Source organism: Ptychodera flava, unplaced genomic scaffold (assembly GCF_041260155.1).
Source record: "Ptychodera flava strain L36383 unplaced genomic scaffold, AS_Pfla_20210202 Scaffold_160__1_contigs__length_68032_pilon, whole genome shotgun sequence".
NCBI classification, from domain to species: Eukaryota; Metazoa; Hemichordata; class Enteropneusta; family Ptychoderidae; genus Ptychodera; species Ptychodera flava.
Genome location: NW_027248342.1, coordinates 12,501 through 33,312, shown reverse-complemented (window position 1 = coordinate 33,312; position 20,812 = coordinate 12,501). Strand labels below are relative to the sequence as shown.

Here is a 20,812-nt window from a genome sequence, read left to right as displayed (position 1 = left end):
GATTGGAACACAGAATGGAAGCATTCATCGTATCTGCCGTTTAAAAAGTAAGACGTGTAAATGAGTTTACACGGAAATTTAAAATGAAATTGCAAAATTTGTCTCAGCTGTAAGGTATTTAACTTATGAAAACTTTGACCTCGGCCATTGGACTTGCTAAAAATATTTGAACAACCAGATTAAGTGTTGGAATCAAATATATTTAGATCAAAAATCCACTGCCAAAAATAACAAAACAACAGCAACAACGACGGCGACGACGACGACGACGATGATGATGATGATAATAATGAGGACGATGATGATGGTCGTCATCATCATCATCATCATCATCATCATCATCATCATCGTCGTCGTCGTCGTTATTATCGTCATCATTATTCGGACGACGACGACCACCATCATCATTATTTCTTTGACAAAGACTTGACTTATCCAGTAAAGATCACGTAAATAGTGAATCAGCGTTCAAAAGTATTCACCTTTACCTATAAAATGGTTTATACTAGGGTTATAAAAATATGAAGTGGAGAATAGGTAATGAATCTTGAAATCCCGCTACAGGATTCTCAAATACGGTCTGGTGTAAAAGAGCTTCAATCACGTGATCGTGTTTTCCTCTTCGCTCTTCCCCACAAACACGAATCGCGAATTGTAATTACGATCTGTGCCCTACACTAATTTTAGATAAAGCTCTTTTACTTCATTGAAAACGTCTAACAGAAAAATAAAATCGATCTTTTAGTTTCTGAACACTAGATTCGTTTGAATCATTTTGTTCTCTTGATTGTTGTTATGTTGTTGGGACAACCACGGTCCCTTTTGCGGAGCGACCGTACGATGGGACAACGGAGTCCGACCCATATACTCACCCCAAAAGAAAATGGTGTGTACGAGTCACTAGCCATATCATCAGTGTGCGGTCTATTAACTTTTGAATGTCGTTGTACATCAACCAACTGACTTCGAGAAATCGTCATCGGAATCGATTATTAGGTATTTTAAACGAATGAACATTTTCGGAGAAGCGATCGAAATGTTCCCTTGTATTCACTTGAAAATGTTCCCGTCTCTCTTTGAAAACCCTAAGCTGCAAGCTACCATGCATGTCCGTTACAATGCACCATAGCTTAACAAGCTCGCTTCCCGCCAAATATTGGCCTATCCAAAGTTGCCCGGCGAGCAAGAGAATGAATGTAAAATCATCTGCAGGCTGATTGTTCACCTGTCTGCAACCGAAGACATCAACTGGCATGATTACTTTTTCGCGAACAGCTTTGTTGCTTGACTGAATTTAGAATTGTACCAAATGCGCCAGCTGCCAAAATGGGACCATCGAATTTACGAGTACGATATGGCGTGTTAGAATAACAGATGACGAAGTATGGCAAAAGACTTATGGCGCTTTAAGTTTTAGAGACATTACTTTTCACCGATAGGACTGCAAATCTCATAATTGTAACAGAAATTCGTGTAACAGTGAAATATCGATCACCGCAATATACATTTGCAACAAACGAAGTTGCTTAAAATATCGTATGACAGCATTTTACACGTAGTGCCCAAAAATTCAAAGGGAATGGTTTACCGTCAAGATTGAACATTAAATACAGGAGATTATTATAAATATGGACTTACCTGTTCAACAAAATCTATGGAGGCTTCATAGACTAATGCAGCAAGATAATGTTCGTTCCAAGAGCGTTGATTACCTCGGGTCTGTGTTCTAAAGTTGATCTGCTGATTTTACCGCGGCTTCATGATTTTGGCGCGATATTTCACGCATGCGGAATACACTATAATTTAATTCGCGGGTTTGAAAGTCTCTCGAGTTCTTGTCAAGTAATCTGACAGGAACCATAAACACGTACAGAAGAAATATTGGCTTTCCGACACTGCAGAGTGAACCCGATCGGCGTCGTGGCGATATTTGCTCGGCGTTGAACTCAAAATGTAGATAACAATAACTTTTGATAAAATTACTGATTTCATGTTGCGTATTATATAATGCTTATTCCTATTTGTTGAAATGTGTATTCTTGTTTTCAATGAATTTTACGAAGTTTTCTAGTGTAAGAGCGATTACGTAATGTACAACAAGAAAGAGAGCATCAAATATGAATTATAAAAGTATTCCCAACAACCAATTTTCCTACAGTTTCTTCAGTTACCAGCTTGGCTAATATAGTTTTATGTAGTACTAATGGTGCCTCCGTAACTATTATGGGAGCGCATATCAACCGCTTTATATTGTATCAGATATTTGCAAGATTTCCGTCCTGGCCTAAGTTACATTGTAAATGTTTAAGTTTCAAATTTCGAAGTTGACCTCCTACATGATAGTCTCAATGACGTGTGGCGTGACCCAATTCGTCTTTCCCGCCCTCTCACACATTAAGCTGCGGATCAAATATACACATTATCAGTTTGGCCAAGTGACTTCAAAAAATGCCTCGAAATTCACAGCTTAAGGCTATTGTGGCTCATCCAAGGGCAAATGCAACATTTTGTCCTTTTCTGCAAGAATTTACAAAAAAAATTGTGATTTCCGATATACAATTTTTCGTATCCACTGAAGAACTACATCAACGATACATGTATATATATATATATATATATATATATATATATATATATATATATATATATATATATATATATATATATATATATATATGTGTGTGTGTGTGTGTGTGTGTGTGTGTGTGTGTGTGTGTGACAGTCACCAGTAGAAATCGAATATTATGTCACTTGTTCCAAACGGAGATAGAGAGCACTGAACATTCGTATGCGTACGTTTACGCGTGTACGCTGTACGTGAGCACATGTCTAGCTACGCTGGGATGGTAGATGATCAAATACGCAAGTAGTCCTTCTTTCCGTTGTTGAGATAATTTCAAAAATGTCAAAAAATGTAGCATTAGTATGTTTTGAACGTTAGTAAAAAATGGAAAGTAAAGGAGAAGTTCCGCAGTGCACGTAGTTTAAACATGCAGAGGTCGTAGTTCAGGTCATGTCATTATGTGCCCCGGAAGTTTCACAACATGTCAACCTTCAGTTACGGACCTCGAGTCATCGGATATGTACGGAATGGCGTGGTCTTGTGGCATGGACATGGCTCTTGCTTAGTGAAGGCTGAATAGGTACATATATTTAATCAGTTAATAGTAATTTGCAACCGCCAACAATAAAATGAAAACAAGACGGTGAAATTCTGCTAGCCTTTGCTGAAATACGTTCTCGATATGTTCGATTCACGTAATTGATATTGTGAAAGCTAAGCCACTTTCCAAGATCAATCGCCGTCAAACACATGTAATCATGTCTCTTGCGGAACACAAATTTTTAATGAACACAAATTTAATGTTGTTGACTTCAAGGAAGAAAATGAGTGAGATTTGGCTGATTTTTCGCATCATGGTCATACAGCTATCGAACCCACACGTCCAAAACAAAGGAAGGTGACAACAATATTACACTCTTTTTCATTTATCATCGAACGCGCAACTTCATGTGAATGTTGATACATCTCATGAATTCATCAGTGTGTTTCCTTTGAAACTCCATGAGTTGATAAGAAACTTCCTAGGAAGATTTCGCCGCCTCAACGATGTAATTAAAAATATTGCTACAGACTTGCCAGACAAGTCGGCGCCGACAAATAAAACATGCTGGGGCATACAACGCGCTTGCGCCACATTTATTTTCGCTGAGAGCATGCACAGTTGTCCCTGAAACGCTCGATGCTTTCCGCGGTGTTCGAGTTTTTCCAAACTTTTATTGGTTTGTCCATGGTGCTGATGAGTTTTGTAAATGAAAATGTCATCAGAATTTGTGTTTAATGTTCACTTCCAATACTATTGTGCACAAAAGATAACACCCGTGTACATAAAGCGAGGATGAATTCATGAGAATGAAAGCTAGTAAGTGAAAGTTTAAAATGCCGAGGTGGAACTTTAAAGGCGAAGATTTACGTTAAGGATCGGACATCGCCATCAGTTTCGGGCAGAGAAACGTTCTTACACTCTTGTGAAATAGGAAAGATTCACATTTCAAGAGAGAAAAAATGTACTCGATCTTTCCTTTTGAGAATCAACATCGCGCAGGTTCGTTTTGATAGTCAACATCGCGCTAGTTCATTTCCTCACCCCGGCACAAATGTACGTGCGTGTAGTTACGATACTACTATGAATGATGACGGTCCCATTTTCAAATGTAACCACATTCTCTCGCAAAGAAACGACAAGCACCGGGAGTAATGTTTGCTATGGCATTAGCAGTCGCTAGTTCAGTGAACCTGTAGGCGAAATCCTGATGAGATCTCAGCTCGCTCTTTATATAGTTGAAACACGGCTCGCAAACCTTGGTGGCTGGTAAATCAGTCGAACCCCTCTCGCCTGCAAAAGTCGTTGAAGATTTTGCTCAACATATCGGGCGTGGTGGAAACCGCAATTATCCATAATTACACAGTCAACGACGGCCAAACACGGATTTCCAAAATTATCCGTAACTCGAACAGCCTCATCGAAAAAGTGCAATAACTCCAACCCGTTTGATGGTCCAACGATAACATCGGAATGATCGACACCCGTAGCACTGACAAGGATGTTGATCGTGTACGTAGCGTTCGATGCATGCCGTTGTAGGCCTATTTCAACTGCCGGTGTTCCGATTTCTGCGTGTCCAAAACGACGATTGCCTGAAGTTCTGATCACCGAAGACTCGTCAAACCAATGTATTTGATTTATATTGTAATCAGAAACAGTTTCTGTGAAATCCAGTGTATATTGTCCGATAGCTGGAGTCATCGATTCGGCAGCAAGACTTGATATTTTCTTTCGACTCTTGTTCAGGTATTGGGTTATCGCTCGGTGGATCGTCGCCAGCGATGGTACGTTTTCGGCCGTACACCCGTTATCATCAAGAAGTTACCTTCTGATTTCGTGCAAGTAAATACTTGGTTGCCGCCTTTTGCAGAACTCGATATGTTGGAGAACGTTGTCGACAACTTTAGTACGTTCTCGCGCTAGTCTATCACTAAGGGAGCCTGTTCTCTCGTATTTGCAGCAGATACTGTGCGCTGTTGATTTAGACACTCCGGTCGTCGATGCAATTTCACCATAAGAAACGCCTTTCAAGTGAAGTTCTCAGATGCGTCTACTGTACAATGTTGTACAATGTTGCAGCAACCCTCAACTTTGCCACCAAAACGATTTTTGTAACCGCAATCTGTTATTCGCATTTTAGTTGTCGTAATGCAATAAAATTCACGCATACATTTTACCGGACTAAAACTTCGCCCATTGTTTTTGAACAATTAACACGAATCGCTAAGGGACTGGTCAGTTTCTTCGGCCTGGGGGGGGGGGGGTGGATTATTTTTTGCCGACGTCAAAAAGTGGCTGACCCCCCTATTCCAAATTTTGAAAACAGGGTGACCCCCCTATTCCAAATTTCAAAAACAGGGTGACCCCCCCGGCGCCGACATAGGTAAAACAAAAGGTGGACATAAATTATATATATATATATATATATATATATATATATATATATATATATATTATATTTTACATTTTACATATATTCATGTTTTAAATAGTCATTCTATGTTTTGTTGACATGTCAGTTGTAAGATAGGAATTTCAAAGTGACAATCTTAAAGTTTGAATACAGTACATTTTGAATGAGCTGTATTTTGAATGAGCTGTGAATGTATTTCACACTTTCTATGCTTAACCAGATGTCCTGAACTGTTGTACAGAAATGGATGACAATCATTAATATCAAAGAGGAAAAAGCAGTGAATCAAAAACTTTGATGGGTGTTAAGACTTTCCAACCATCCAATTAAATCTCCTGAGGAGCCATAGAGAGCTTTTTTAGCCAAATCTGATGTGTACAGTGTCTGAGAGGACCTTCTCTTGTAACATTGAAACCATAAAAGCACAGCTAATAATGACAAAAACTGCCTTTTTTAACTGTTATTTTGTTCATAAAAAGCATCTTTCTACAGAAAACCTGTGAAACAAAGGAAAATAATTGCATCAATGAGAAGGAAAGATATCTTGTCATTTTTCTATCCCTAAAATAAGTCACTGTATCAAATATATATTGTGAAATATTTGTGCATGTTGCTTTCTCATACTAAATTCTCATATAGAGAACAGAAAAGTATCATGAATTTGTCACCCTATTCATATGAAATGCAGATTTCATAATGGTACACTTTCACTTAGCAAACATAAAGATATCTCTGATTTATTAAAGTATTGCGCCCGAAGGGCGCGCCGAAAAATATGAAACATCCTGATATCTCTGATATATATGCCTTGTATATTAAAGTCATGCACCTGAAGGGCATGCTGAAAAATGTCTGATATATTAAAGTAATGAGCTTGAAGAGCACGCTGAAAAATATTGAACATACAGATATCTCTGATGTATGTATGTATGCTTGATATGTTAAAGTTGGGCGTGCTGAAAAACATGACTGATTATTAAAGTTACGCGCCCGAAGGGCGGGCCGAAAAATATAACTGAATGATGAAATTTGTGGCTGACACTAGCATTTTAGGCAATGATGAGCCTGTTTCAAAATTCAAAAACACACTGACCCCCCTATTGGGCATTTCAAAAACATGGTGACCCCCCTATCACCAAAGTCAAAAACAGGGTGACCCCCCATGAATCCACCGGCCCCCCCAGGCTGAAGAAACTGACCAGTCCCTAATGTAAAGGTACGTATTCACGTCGCTAGGAATATGACGTTCACGTCAGTCGTTTGCGTACAGTGTATCTTATGTTTACATAAACTTGTAAACTTGTTGCCAGCGCGGCGCGGCGGCGTCTGAAATCTTCCTAGGAAGTTCCTTATCAACTCATGAAGTTTCATAGGAAACACACCGATGAATTCATGAGATGTATCAACATTCACATGAAGTTGCGCGTTCGATGATAGATGAAAAAGAGTGTAAACAGTCCGACACACATTCGCTCGGCTCGGATTTTTTGTGCACATGTACTATGTGAAGACGTCCTAAATCATGTTTAAAACTGGTTGAAGGCTTGTTGTTTAGGCTGCTATCGTTATGAATTATTTTCTCAGTCTGTCGAATACCTAGCTATGAAATTCATAACTTTGAAAATAGACTGATTTCACTTCATTTTGACGATATGCCGACTCGGCGCATGGCGCGCCCATGGACTACTCACTTGGATGATTGAAATTCGATGCGTGTCGACCCAATTTATTTTAGATAATTTGTATCACTGTGTTTTCGTTTAGGTTAGCATGTGTTTTCTTTCAGGGTAGATAATGGTTGCCATGGGATGATCCAGTCCGAGAGTATAAATAGACCAGGGGCCTCTATTTGCAGTTTGTGTTGTCAAGATGATGTTGACGTGATTGAACAGACCCATTACTGCAGTCTAATAACGTGAGTATACTTGCCTGTGTTTGTACAGCTGATAATATTATTGGGGGCTAGAGTTTCGTTTCAACTAGTAGTACTGCTCATTATTCAGACTTAAAAGATATGTTTGTATTGCCTTGGCATTCAGTTCATAAAGATAGCCTGGGTTTATTTGTATGTTGTTTGCAGTTATTCATAAAAAGTGGCTTGATCAGAAAGTGAACTAAAATAATAGAAAGATTTTGAAACACTAAAAATGTAAAATCAATTATGTCACTGTTTGTTTTGATAACTGACATGCAGGAAAATTCTGTTGTGGTAGAGCATGTCTTCAGATTTCCTGTGGATGATGCAAATATTTAGTAGATTTTGGTCATGTTCCTTTTTTTTTACCGTCAGAAAACCTTGTTCAAAATTCTACTTTATGAATTGATTGATTTCATTCTAGATCATTTATGCCCAGCTTGAACTTACAACAGTAATTTGATAGCTAGCTGAATTACTGTACAATTACCTCGTCACTTTAGTTCAATCTTGACAGTTGTAGAGCATGCTAGCAGGCTACACCTACCTATTTTGCGCAGAAAAATTCTCATCAAGATTTGATTGCTCTTACATCCTAAAAACTTATTGTTATTTACTAATCAATTTTCTTTTCATTCTTTCAGGTTCAAGTGCCATGTGTATAAATTGAAATTAATTGTTCTGATGCCAACATAGTTTTCCATAACTGCCTAAAGTCCTTGCTGTCCACATTTAAAGTAATTGTCGTTGTTGTATATAAATGTCATGTCACAAAGGTCTGCATTGTTAATTATTATATACCAGAATTCGTACACCTGCGTAAACCTATGCATTTTTGATTATTATATACCAGAATTCGTACACCTGTGTAAACCTATGCATTTTTGATTATTATATACCAGAATTCGTACAACTGTGTAAACCTATGCATTTTTGATTACTATATACCAGAATTCGTACACCTGTGTAAACCTATGCATTATTGATTATTATATACCAGAATTCGTACACCTGCGTAAACCTATGGGAATAAGTGCCCTCACTTTTGCAGTTTCTTCCATATCACGACTGACATGTTGCTCATATTTGGATGTACAAGTACTGTTTTGAATTTATTTAACAATGCTGAATCACATGCACCCAAATCTATTTCAAAACACTGCGGGCACGGTCCTTAGATCACAGAAATTAATCAGAAAAGTTTATTGTGGTGATAACATTAATTAAACATCCAAGTATGAAATTGCAAGATTAATGAGGAATTAAAAGTACATTAGCTGTATCTTCTTGAATTTTTAATATGATTTCAAATCTCAAGCCTCCAGTTTGGCCACAGAAAGTTTTCAAATACTGGTAAAGAACATACAATTTAGGTTTTTAACAATAAAATAATTTTTGGCTTGCAAGCCAAATATGGCCACCGTCAGTGAGAACACAAAATTATGCTCTTCAATTTGATAGACCAAGTATGTTGCTAAGGAATGATAAAGTAACATTTTAGATATAATAGTATGACTTAATGACAGGAATGCAAAACATATCTTCAAAAATTGGACGATGTATTTTGGCAAGAAAAGTACAAATTACAGAAAATTTCAAACAAAATGTAGTTGTATTTTTATCAGTTTGAAATGAGATTTGATGCAGAACACACATTTAAGGTTAGTTTTGACACAGCGGACCATTTTCAGCCAATACTGTATTTCTAATATGAGCCACACTGAAACGGTAATGCTGCTATAAGAAAAGACCTTTTTACTTGTTATCTACATTATGCTGTGTACCTCTTCCATATTTATCTATAGTAGCTTCAGTGACAATTGTCGCTTTTTAGGGTCTATGGATAGACAAAGTCTGTTGCCAATGAATGATAAAGTAGCATTTTAGATATACATGTGATATGACAGGGAATGTGAAACATATCTTTAGTGGAGACAAATTACAGAAAAATTTTGAACCTAAGTGCATGACAAGATACATCTGGATATCACTTACTCACTTATTAATTAGGTGTAATTTAGTTGTAATACTTTATTCCCAAATTTACCTTTTAGTCATAAACGTTGTATACATTTTAATCCCTAGGGATGCTGATACAATTTTTTTACTCAAACTATTCACAAACTTAAAATTTGTATTTTTGGGGCAATTTTTTACCAGTGACCTTAAATAACCTATAGTATATATGGACCATGAATGAGTTTTGAGACAGTATTGAAGATTGTGATCATAATGTAGTTGAATTTCCTGTCAGATGGTAATAAAATATGATGTAGAAAATATATTTCAAGTTATTTTTGACATAGCAGACCATTTTCAGCAAATATTTCCAATATGAGCCACACTGAAAAGGTTATGCTGCCAAAAGAAAAGACCTTTGCACTTGGTATCTGGTGTTATGCTGTGTATCTCCTCCACATATCTGTAGTATTTAGTATTATCATAATTGTGAGTTAACATCGGACCCGGAATTGCCTGCCATACCCCTTGGGCTCCAAAATACATATTAGGGCCATATATATTATTTGTACTGTGAGTGTTAATCCAATGCATCTTTGGATCATGGTTCCAAACACAATGACAGGTGCAAGCACAGAACCTTTTACTTGATGTTTACACTTCAGCAGTGTAATTTCATTCAGGAGATTGGTGTGGTACATTGAAAGGCACCAGACATTTGGTAAACAGATTTATACACCCGGACAATACTTATATCTCACAGAGTCAAATTGGACACAATTCCAGATTAGCATTTCTGTAACAGGGTATCATCTAGTGATTGAAGCTGTCACTGTACATAATGTTTATTTGAAGAGATTTCAACTAATTGAACCAACACTAATGAACTGATCAACTTAGGCAGCTAATCATTGCATACTTTATTTGTCAGTTTGATATTTCCAAGACAGCTGAAAAAAAATTGATTTTATTTTGTTCTTATATTTCAGTATGTCACAAGAGGAATCCCAGTGCTCCAGCTACAAGAGTTCACAAGATTCAGACCATGTCTGTGTTCACTCCATAGATTGCAGAAAAAATAGTTTCCATGGAAATGTAAAATTATTATAGAGCTCCATTGAAAAGTTTATCCACTAGCATGGGATGTATACAGTGACTGTCTTCACTTGTGGACTTGTGATAATGATATGAAACCATTGGACATTTTGACATGAACCCATGTCTGTATTCGCTCCATGGAAATGTAAAATTGTTTCCATGGAAATGTAAAATTATAAGAGATCAGTTGTAAGTTTGTCCACTGATATGGGATGTGTAAAGTGACTGTCTTTTTCACATGTGGACTTGTGATAATGATATGAAAGCATTGGACATTTTGACCTGAACCCATGTCTGTATTCGCTTCAAGAATGATGTTGCAGAAAGTTGGTTTCCATGGAAATGTAAAATTGTCATGAAGCTCAGTTGAAAAGTTTGTCCACTAGTCTCTAGTAATAATAAAGCATTGTATGTTTTTCACCAGAACCCATGACAGTGGTACATAATTATTTAATTTTCAAGGCTGTTTTGCTGCAATGCAATATGTACTGTTGCGGAACATTAGTTTCCATTGTGAAATCTCAAAGAAGTCTCTTAAGAATATACGATCGGTAAAATTGAAAGTGTTGTTATTTCTCTAAATTGTTGAGTTTCAGATTCTTCTTTGAAAGTATTATCAAAATGCGTAATAATATATGAGGGTCATTGCACTCGTTTGTGATATACAAGACCATGAATTTCAACATTTATGAGAAAAAATGCTGAGTGATCATTTTTTCACCCCTGCTTTTTCTATGGACAAAATCATTGAATGCTGTTTATCTCAAGCTTAAGTGGTATGACCATACAGTTTTATTTTATCACTATTATTTATTTCTTTTGACTGACCTTTTCTGCAAATTTTTATGAAAATGACACTAGTGCAAGTTCATTTAAACCAGCAATTCTAAATGTAATCCTATGAGAAGGGGTAAAAACCACACATGCTTAATACTCGTACATCAACTCTTTTCTTATTCCCATCTGAAAATGGTTACCATGGAAACCACTTCTGAATAGAAATCCATCAATCTTAATTTTTTTGTGTCAGTACAAGTAAAACATTCTTCGTGTGATAGTAATTCTATAACTGTAAATGCAACTTTGCCATTGCCAATCAATTTACATGTCTCTCAGTGCAGAATGTGTGGCTGAAGATGTACCGGTACTGTACAGTGTAGTGACGTGAATGTAAGTGCTTCTGTATGGCTTTTTCAAAGGTAAATTTTATATGGAAGTTAATGGAATAAAACTGTGAAACTTTGCACAAACAATATTTGGTTAGTGTTCTTTCCATTTGTGTGAAAAATCTATTTTGATAAAAGTGACATAACATTTGATTTCTACTGGTGACTGTCACATATGCAATAAGAGGGAGGGCTATGGTAGTATTTGTGAAATCGAAGTCAAAGGTCATCGAGGTGATTTGCCATTTTGTTAAAAGAATTGAATGTCATAGTTATCCCTATCTACCAACAATCAGACCTCAAAATCAGTTGGCTTGCAAAAAATTAGATAATGAAGTACAGGATATGTCGTCATAAGGTCTCACATCATACCAAATATGAAGGGTGTAGCACTTGGAGTCAGGAACAAATATGTGTATTTGAGGTCAAAGGTCATAGAGGTCACATGACATTTTTCAAAGAAATTGAATCTCATAGTTATACCTATATACCAAAAATCAGACCTCTAGCTTTATTGGCTTGCTCAGAATTAGATATGTGCATAATTAATGAAGTACAGGATATGTCGTCATAAGGTCTCCCATCATACCAAATATGAAGGGTGTAGCACTTGTGGTTACTTAGTCAGGAACAAATATGTATATTTGAGGTCAAAGGTCATTGAGGTCACATGACATTTTTTTAAAGAAATTGAATCTCATAGTGATACCTATATACCAAAAATCAGACCTCTAGCTTTATTGGCTTGCTCAGAATTAGATATGTGCATAATTAATGAAGTACAGGATATGTCGTCATAAGTCGTCCCACCATACCAAATATGAAGGGTGTGGCACTTGTGGTTATGAAGTTATGGATATATATGTATATTTGGGGTCAGAGGGCATCCAGGTCATGTGATATTTTGTCAAAGAAATTGTATCTCATAGTAATCCCTATATACCAATACGGCTAGTTTTCAATCGGGTTCGAATCCACAACATACGGCATCAGTCACCTTGTGGAAAGGCCACAGAGAGAACCGCTCAGCTAAATCTCCACTCCCAAAAAAGTGGTTCAATAGCTGGCTAAATTGTTACATTTTTCTGACGTAGACAGCTCCACACATTGTAGAGTTCGTGAAGCACTCACGCACGCATGCTCACTATCACACATCGCACATGCAAACTTTATCGAGGCGAGGAAACGAATTTCATCGCTTTAACTGGGCGAACGATAACCTCGGGGACAATTATGTCCACCAGCAGAGTTACCAACCCAGGATAGAAAATACGGCTAGTTTTCAATCGGGTTTGAACACACAACATACGGCATCAGTCGCCTTGCGGAGAGGCCACAGAGAGAACCGCTCGGCTAAATTTCCACTCCCAAAAAAGAGTGGTTCAATAGCCGGCTAAGTTGTTGTAGAGTTCGTGAAGCACTCACGCACGCATGCTCACTATCACACATCGCACATACAAACTTTATCGAGGCGAAGAAACGAATTTCATCGCTTTAACTGGGCGAACGATAACCTCAGCGACAATTCTGTCCATCAGCAGAGTTACCAACTCAGAATAGAAATCAGACCTCCAGCTCTATTTTTATGCCAAGAATTAGGTATATGCATAATTAATGAGGTATAGTAAGTGACTGGTCATGTGACATTTTGTTGAAAAACTTTGCTCCCATAGTTATCGGTATGTACCAAAAATCAGACCTAAAGCTTCATTGGGAAACCCAGAATTAGATATGTGCATAATACATTAGTTGCAGGAATATGCAAAGGTCAAGTGGAATCCCAAAATTGTGGAGTGCAATTTGGTCCCCTACTGGCCATTATCCAATAGACGCTGGCTGTCTTGGACTTTAACCATAGACAGTGCTTTAAACCAGGCCAGAATAAGCCAGTGCCATAAATTAGCTGCATAGGTATAGGGGAGGTCAAAAAAATCAGAAAAATAGTAATTCAAAAATCTTCTTCTCAAAATTGGCAGTGCCTATGACTTTGATATTTGGCATGAAGGAGCCTAGGCCTATGGTCTACAAAAGTTGTTGAAAAAATTTCAATCGTTTAATTTTTATGCACATGAATATTTATTTGAAAGTTTATTTTCAATATGGCTGCAAGGTCACCTGACAAATCGTTATGGTAAAGAATCAAAAAATTACTTGTGAGGAGTTTTACCTATGTGCCAAATTTGAAGTCTCTAGGTACAACAGTGTTCGCATGGCAGAGGACGGAAGAAAAAAAATAAATATAGCTGCAAAGCAGCGATGAAGGGTTTCGAGAAAATGAGCAAATGGTTACATAGTTATAACATCATAAAGAATGATATATTAACCTGTATTGTAAAGCAAATTATTAGGTGCATAATTGAAAAGGTTCAGAATATGGCATCATTGTCTCTATCCTACCAAGTATAAACAATATATCTCATTTGGTTACTGATTTATTAGTAAAAACTTATTTTTGAGGTCAAAGGTCATCTAGGTCAAGTGACATTTTGTCAAAAACATTGTATCCAATAGTTATCCATATATAACAAAAATCAGACGTCTAGCTCTCTTTGCTTACCCAGAATTAGATATGTGCATATTTAATGAGGGACAGTTTGTTGCGTCAAAAGGTCTCCCACCATACCAAATATGAAGGGTGTAGCACTTGTGGTTACTTAGTTATAGATATATATGTATATTCAAGGTCAAAGGTCATCGAGGTCAAATGACATTTGTCAAAAAAAATTGTTATGCTAAGTTGTCCCTATATACCAAAAATCAGACCTCTAGCTCTATTGGCTAGCTCATAATTAGATATGCGCATAATTAATGAAGTACAGGATGTGGTATCATAAGGTCTCTGATCATGCAAAATATGAAGGGTGTAGCACTTGTGGTTACTTAGTTATGGACATATACGTATATTCAAGGTCATCGAGGTCACATGATATATTTTCAAAAAAAATTGTATTGCTAAGTTATGCCTATGTACCAAAAATCAGACCTCTAGCTCTATTGGCTGGCTCAGAATTATATATGCTCATAATTAATGAGGTACAGGATGTGGTGTCATAAGGTCGCCAATCATACCAAATATGAAGGGTTTAGCACTTGTGGTTACTTGTCAAAAAATTGTATCGCTAAGTTGTCCCTATATACCAAAAATCAGACTTCTAGCTCTATTGGCTGGCTAGGAATTAGATATGCGCATAATTAATGAGGTACATATTGTGTTGTCATAAGGTCTCTCGATCATGCAAAATATGAACGGTGTAGCACTTGTGGTTACTTAGTTATGGACATGTACGTATATTTAAGGTCATCGAGGTCATCGGGGTCACATGACATTTTGTCAAAAAAAGTGTATTGCTAAGTTGTCCATATATACCAAAAATCAGACCTCTAGCTCTCTTAGCTGGCTCAGAATTAGATGTGAGTATTATAAATGAGTTGCAGGAAGAGAGGGTTTCGTACCCATGGTGTCGAAACCCTAAAAATAATAAACATAACGATTACAAGAGGGTTTCGTGACGAAAGTCTCGAAACCCTAATAATAAAAAACAGAACTTATACTAGAGGGTTTCGGGGGAACAGCAGTGGGCGATCTGTGGATGCAACACAAATTAACAGAGTAATGGGATTACTCAAATAAAACCACAACAGAACATATAACAACAAAGCCGATTTTGCACACAGTCATCTGAAAAACTGTCGTTTTTTTTGTTCGCAAAGTCAAATATTTGCTTCAATTAAAGGAAAAATGGAATAAAACTGTCATTTTAAAACTTAAAGTGACAATATTTAATATTTTCTAACCCTACCCCTAACCCTAACCAGTCTTCGCCATGATTATGATCATGACGCCAATGCTCATACCTATCTCGGGTAAGTTAGGCATTTAGTCGTCACCACTCTCCATGACAGCTAATATATATGCAAGTTAGGCATTAAGCTTCGACATATCCATAAAAAGCGACAGTAACTTTATAAGTTAGTTAGGCACTAATCCTCACCATAGACTGGAAGATCAGTCGAAGAGAGGAGCGCAGGGAGCGTCTTCTAAATTTTCTAAATATTGGACAAGGATTTAATTATTCTAAGATAGAGACCTAGAGGTCAAGAAAAGTATCTAATCTAATCTATAATCAATGTGAACAACAAATGGGATTCAACTGTTAATCTCTTTCACAGTCCCCTCGATCGCTTCTTTCTCTCGGATCTTTTTCCATACGCCCTCAACGGACTTCCAAGTGATCGTGCTTCAAAGAATTGGGAGTGGGATGTCAAACATTCAAAAGTTCAAACGAAGCGTGCCAACGCCGTGGATTTTCGAGGTCATTTCTAAATATTGAACGACAATTAAATTATTCAAAGACAGAACCCTAGTAAAACATATTAATGTCGTTAAATTCTACCGGTCACCACCTACCTAACTAACCAACATCTACATAGTTCCTATCTATCCAAATGTCCTTAACCCTAACAAAAAGGCTAACCCTAACTCTAACCCTAACCTAAAATGCTGTCTTGTACAAATCGCTCAATTTGAGTCTGTCTTGCACAAATAAATCCGTGGCACAATTCTCTCAACCAATCAACCAATTTGCATTTTCAAAAAAGAAAATCGAAATGGAGCTAATTTTCAATTTTCAAGTAGTTTTTTCATCTTGATCATTAATTAACTTTTAGGCCTATTTCTAAATTGAAAATCTTTGGGCTGAGATTGAAATACAGGAAACAGGTGTATACTGCTGTAAATCCCCTATTTCCCACAATTCGTATTTCCGTTTTTTCAATTTCCAGTATACCAAATGTAAGATTTTTCCATTTCATTTTGGGCGTGGCAGCTGATAGTATCTATCTTTGGGCTAGAAATGCATCAAATTGTGACAGCTATTTGCGCGGGTAACTCGTTCAATGGATCGAGTAACGAACATACAAAGATCAATAGTGTTTCGGCCGCAAGAAAGGAAAGTCCGATATAATCAGTTTGACTTGACCTGCTGAAGTTATTGCGTAAATCACTGAATTCAAGTTTGGGAGTTAGTCTTGCACAAATCACTCAATTAGAGTTTGTCTTGTAAAAATTGCTGAATTTGAGTTAATCTTGCATAGTACAATTAACTCAATCACATTCTGTTTTGCACAAATCACTCAATTGGAGTTTGTATTGTACAAATCGCACAATTGGAGTTTTTCTTCAACAAATCACTCAATTAGAGTTTGTGTAGTACAAATCGCTCGATCAGCTTTTGTTTCGATACGATTATTTTGACAAATACAATTATTTTGACAAATCTCACGTGACCTCCATGACCTTTGAATGTGGGGGTGCCCTTGTCAATAACTCAGTAACCATAAGTGCTACATCCTTCGCATTTGATAAGAGGGGACACCTTATGACGACACTTTCTGCATCTCATTAATTATGGGCCTATCTAATTCTGAGCAAGCCAATGGAGATAGAGATCTGATTTTGGTATAGAGGGATAACTATGAGATATAATTTTTTGACAAAATGTCACATGACCTCGATGACCTTTGACCTTGAATATACGTAAATGTCCATGACTCAGTAACCACAAGGGCTACAACCTTCATATTTGGTATGATGGAGACCTTATGACACCACATCCTGTACCTCATTAATTATGCGCATATCTAATTCTGAGCCACCAATAGAGCTAGAGGTCTGATTTTTGGTATATAGGGATAACTTAGCAATACAATTTTTTGACAAAATGTCAGTGACCTCGATGACTTGACTTGAATATACGTATATGTCCATAACTAAGTAACCACAAGTGCTCCCCCTTCATATTGGTATGATGGAGACCTTATGACACCACATCCTGTGCCTCATTAATTATAAGCATATCTAATTCTGAGCCATCCAATAGAGCTAGATGTCTGATTTCCCGTATAAAGGGACAGCTTAGCAATACAATTTTTTTGACAAAATGTCATGTGACCTCGATGACCTTTGACCTTGAATATACGTATATGTCCATAACTAAGTAACCACATTTGCTACACCCTTCATATTTGACCTTATGACACCACATCCTGTACTTCATTAATTATGTGCATATCTAATTCTGAGCCAGCCAATACAGCTAGAGGTCTGATTTTTGGTATATACGGACAACTTAGCAATACACTTTTTCTGACAAAACGTCATGTGTCCTCGATGACCTTTGACCTTTAATAATCGTATGTGTCCATAACTAAGTAACCACAAGAGGTACAACCTTCATATTTGGTATGATGGGAGACCTTATGACACCACATCCTTGTACCTCATCAATTATGTGTATATCTAATTCTGAGCCAGCCAATACAGCTGGAGGTCTGATTTTTGGGATATAGGGACAACTTAGCAATACACCGTTTTTGACAAAATGTCATGTGTCCTCGATGATCTTTGACCTTGAAAATACGTATATGTCCATAACAAAGTAACCACAAGTGCTACACCCTTCATATTTGGTATGATGGGAGACCATGTGACACCACATCGTGTACCTCATTAAATATGCGCATATCTAATTCTGAACCGGCTAATAGAGCTGGAGGTCTCAATTTTGGTATATAGGAATAACCTAGGAATAAATTTTTTTTGACAAAATATCATGTGACCTCGATGACCTTTGACCTTAAATATGAGTATATGTCCATAACTAAATAACCACAGGAGCTACACATTTCATATTTGGTATGATGGGAGACCTTATGACACCACATTCTGTACTTCATTAATTATGCGCATATCTAATTCTGAGAAAGCCAATAGAGCTAGAGGTCTGATTTTTGGTATATAGGGACAAGTTAGCAATACAATTTTTTTGACAAATGTCATGTGTCCTCGATGATCTTTGACCTTGAAAATACGTATATGTCCATAAGTAAGTAACCACAAGAGGTACAACCTTCATATTTGGTATGATGGGAGACCTTATGACACCACATCCTGTACCTCATCAATTATGTGCATATCTAATTCTGAGCCAGCCAATAGAGCTGGAGGTCTGATTTTTGGTATATAGGGACAACTTAGCAATACACCGTTTTTGACAAAATGTCATGTGTCCTCGATGATCTTTGACCTTGAAAATACGTATATGTCCATAACAAAGTAACCATAAGTGCTACACCCTTCATATTTGGTATGATGGGAGACCATGTGACATCACATTGTGTAAATCATTAAATATGCGCATATCTAATTCTGAACCAGCTAATAGAGCAATTAGTTTTATTTTCGTAATAAATATTTTTAAACGTTAACTGCTGAGTTTACCCTTTTGTTCGTTTTCTCTGCACGTAACAAATTTAACGGCAACTAAATCGAATGGTTGAAATTACAGCAGTTGATGCATTTCACAGACTCTGATGCCAATACTCAGTAAATCATAAAAAACAACTAAATATTGCAAACTTTAAAGAATACTGCAACTTTAAAGAGAGAAAGGTCAAACTGAGGAGGAAAGTTGGTCTACTCCTAAACTGTTTCTCCTCAGGCAGGCGGAAATATTCCATTGCATAGGATACCATATAAATCAACTATTTTTTAGGAAGGGTTGACCAACTTTCTTTGCCACAAGCTTGACATTTTTTTGAAGGTAAAATTTTGGCATCGAAAGTTACAAGAAGTCATCTGGCACTAGGGTGGAACTAGCGTGTCACACAAAAATGACTGTGTGGTTGTAGAACGATCGATGAAATCTGATAGCAATGTGTATTCTGGGATTTTGCCATTTTCGTAGTGTCACGTCGTCCTCTGTCTTTACTTGGCTTCTGCTTCAACAGCTTTTGGAGGTTCACCAAATTCTTTGGCCGCTCTGTTTGCAGCTTTCTTTTTCTTTTTCTTGGCCGCTTTTGGATTTACTGATGTGCTAAGGAGTGCCTTAAGTTTAGGGTCTTCTACACTGTGTTCTGATTGAAAAAGTTTTAGTCCGTGGGCTGGAGGGGCCCACCGTGCACCCCCCCCCATAAACCTACTACATGGGTATTTTTTTGTTCTTTGGGATCTGCTGAACTAGAAAAAAGATGTTAACATTGGATATTTTGGGATGCACTACCTGTCTGCACTGGTTTTTGATTTGTATGTACCGCAAAAAATGGCGAAAAATGGGTAGGGGTAGGGGATACTATATCCTCCCCTAAATTGTGTAAAGCAGCATGAAATAGCTCAAAATACGGATAGTTTTCAATCGGATTCGAACCCACAACATACGGCATCAGTCGCCTAGCTGAGAGGCCAGCAGAGACAGAACCAGTCGGCTAAATCTCCACTCCCATGAAAAGAGTGGTTCAATAGCCGGCTAAGTTGTTACATTTTTCTGACTGAGACCGCTCAACACGTTGTAGAGTTCGTGAAGCACTCACGCACGCATGCTCACTATCATACATCGCACACACACACTGCATCGAAGCGAAGAAACGAATTTCATCGCTTTAACTGGGCGAACGATAACCTCGGGGACAATTCTGTCCACCAGCAGTGTTACCAACCCAGGATAGAAAATACGGATAGTTTCAATCGGATTCGAAACCCACAACATACGGCATCAGTCGCCTAGCTGAGAGGCTAGAGACAGAACCAGTCAAACCTTACATTTTTGGAAAGCTCAGATACTGCTCTTTCTGAGGACTCTTTAGCAAGATTTTGTGTAACGACTTGAAACGACTTTAAAATGAATTTTTTTGACAATTTTGAAATTTTTTACCCAAAATACCATGTAACAATTGTGATTTACTTTTTATTTAGCAAAATTTTCACAACTTTTTGTGTTTAAATTATTTATTTCAACATATTAAACAAGAAAAAAAGTGTTAACATCAGATATTTAACTCTACACTACTTCTCTGGAGTCAATTTTGAATTGCGTGTATCTGTATGGGTGTGCAAAAGCTAGGGGTAGGGGTACAACATTCTTTCCTTGATGAAGTAAACTGGCTTGAAATGCCATATACCTTATAGTTTTAGAAAGCTGAGATACTGGTCTTTCAAAAATGCATAAGGTTTTATTAAAAAATATGACGTCATAGAATTGGATAACTTTAAATCGATTTTTTCTGGTAATTCAGTATTTTTAACCGGAAGAAAATACAATAACTATTGTTTCCTCCCAATGAAGCAAATCAAACAAATTTGTGGATGTTATTTACTAAT

The 20,812-nt window shown here is 37.1% G+C and overlaps 1 long non-coding RNA gene across 1 annotated transcript; it reads left to right on the top strand.

The window, feature by feature from the left end:
• Window positions 1-3,052: 3,052 nt before the first annotated feature.
• Window positions 3,053-11,745, top strand: LOC139126913 (uncharacterized). The gene is made up of 4 exons (XR_011550866.1): window positions 3,053-3,143; window positions 7,307-7,435; window positions 8,080-8,172; window positions 10,384-11,745. It is a non-coding gene; the product is annotated as an uncharacterized lncRNA (long non-coding RNA).
• Window positions 11,746-20,812: the final 9,067 nt, after the last annotated feature.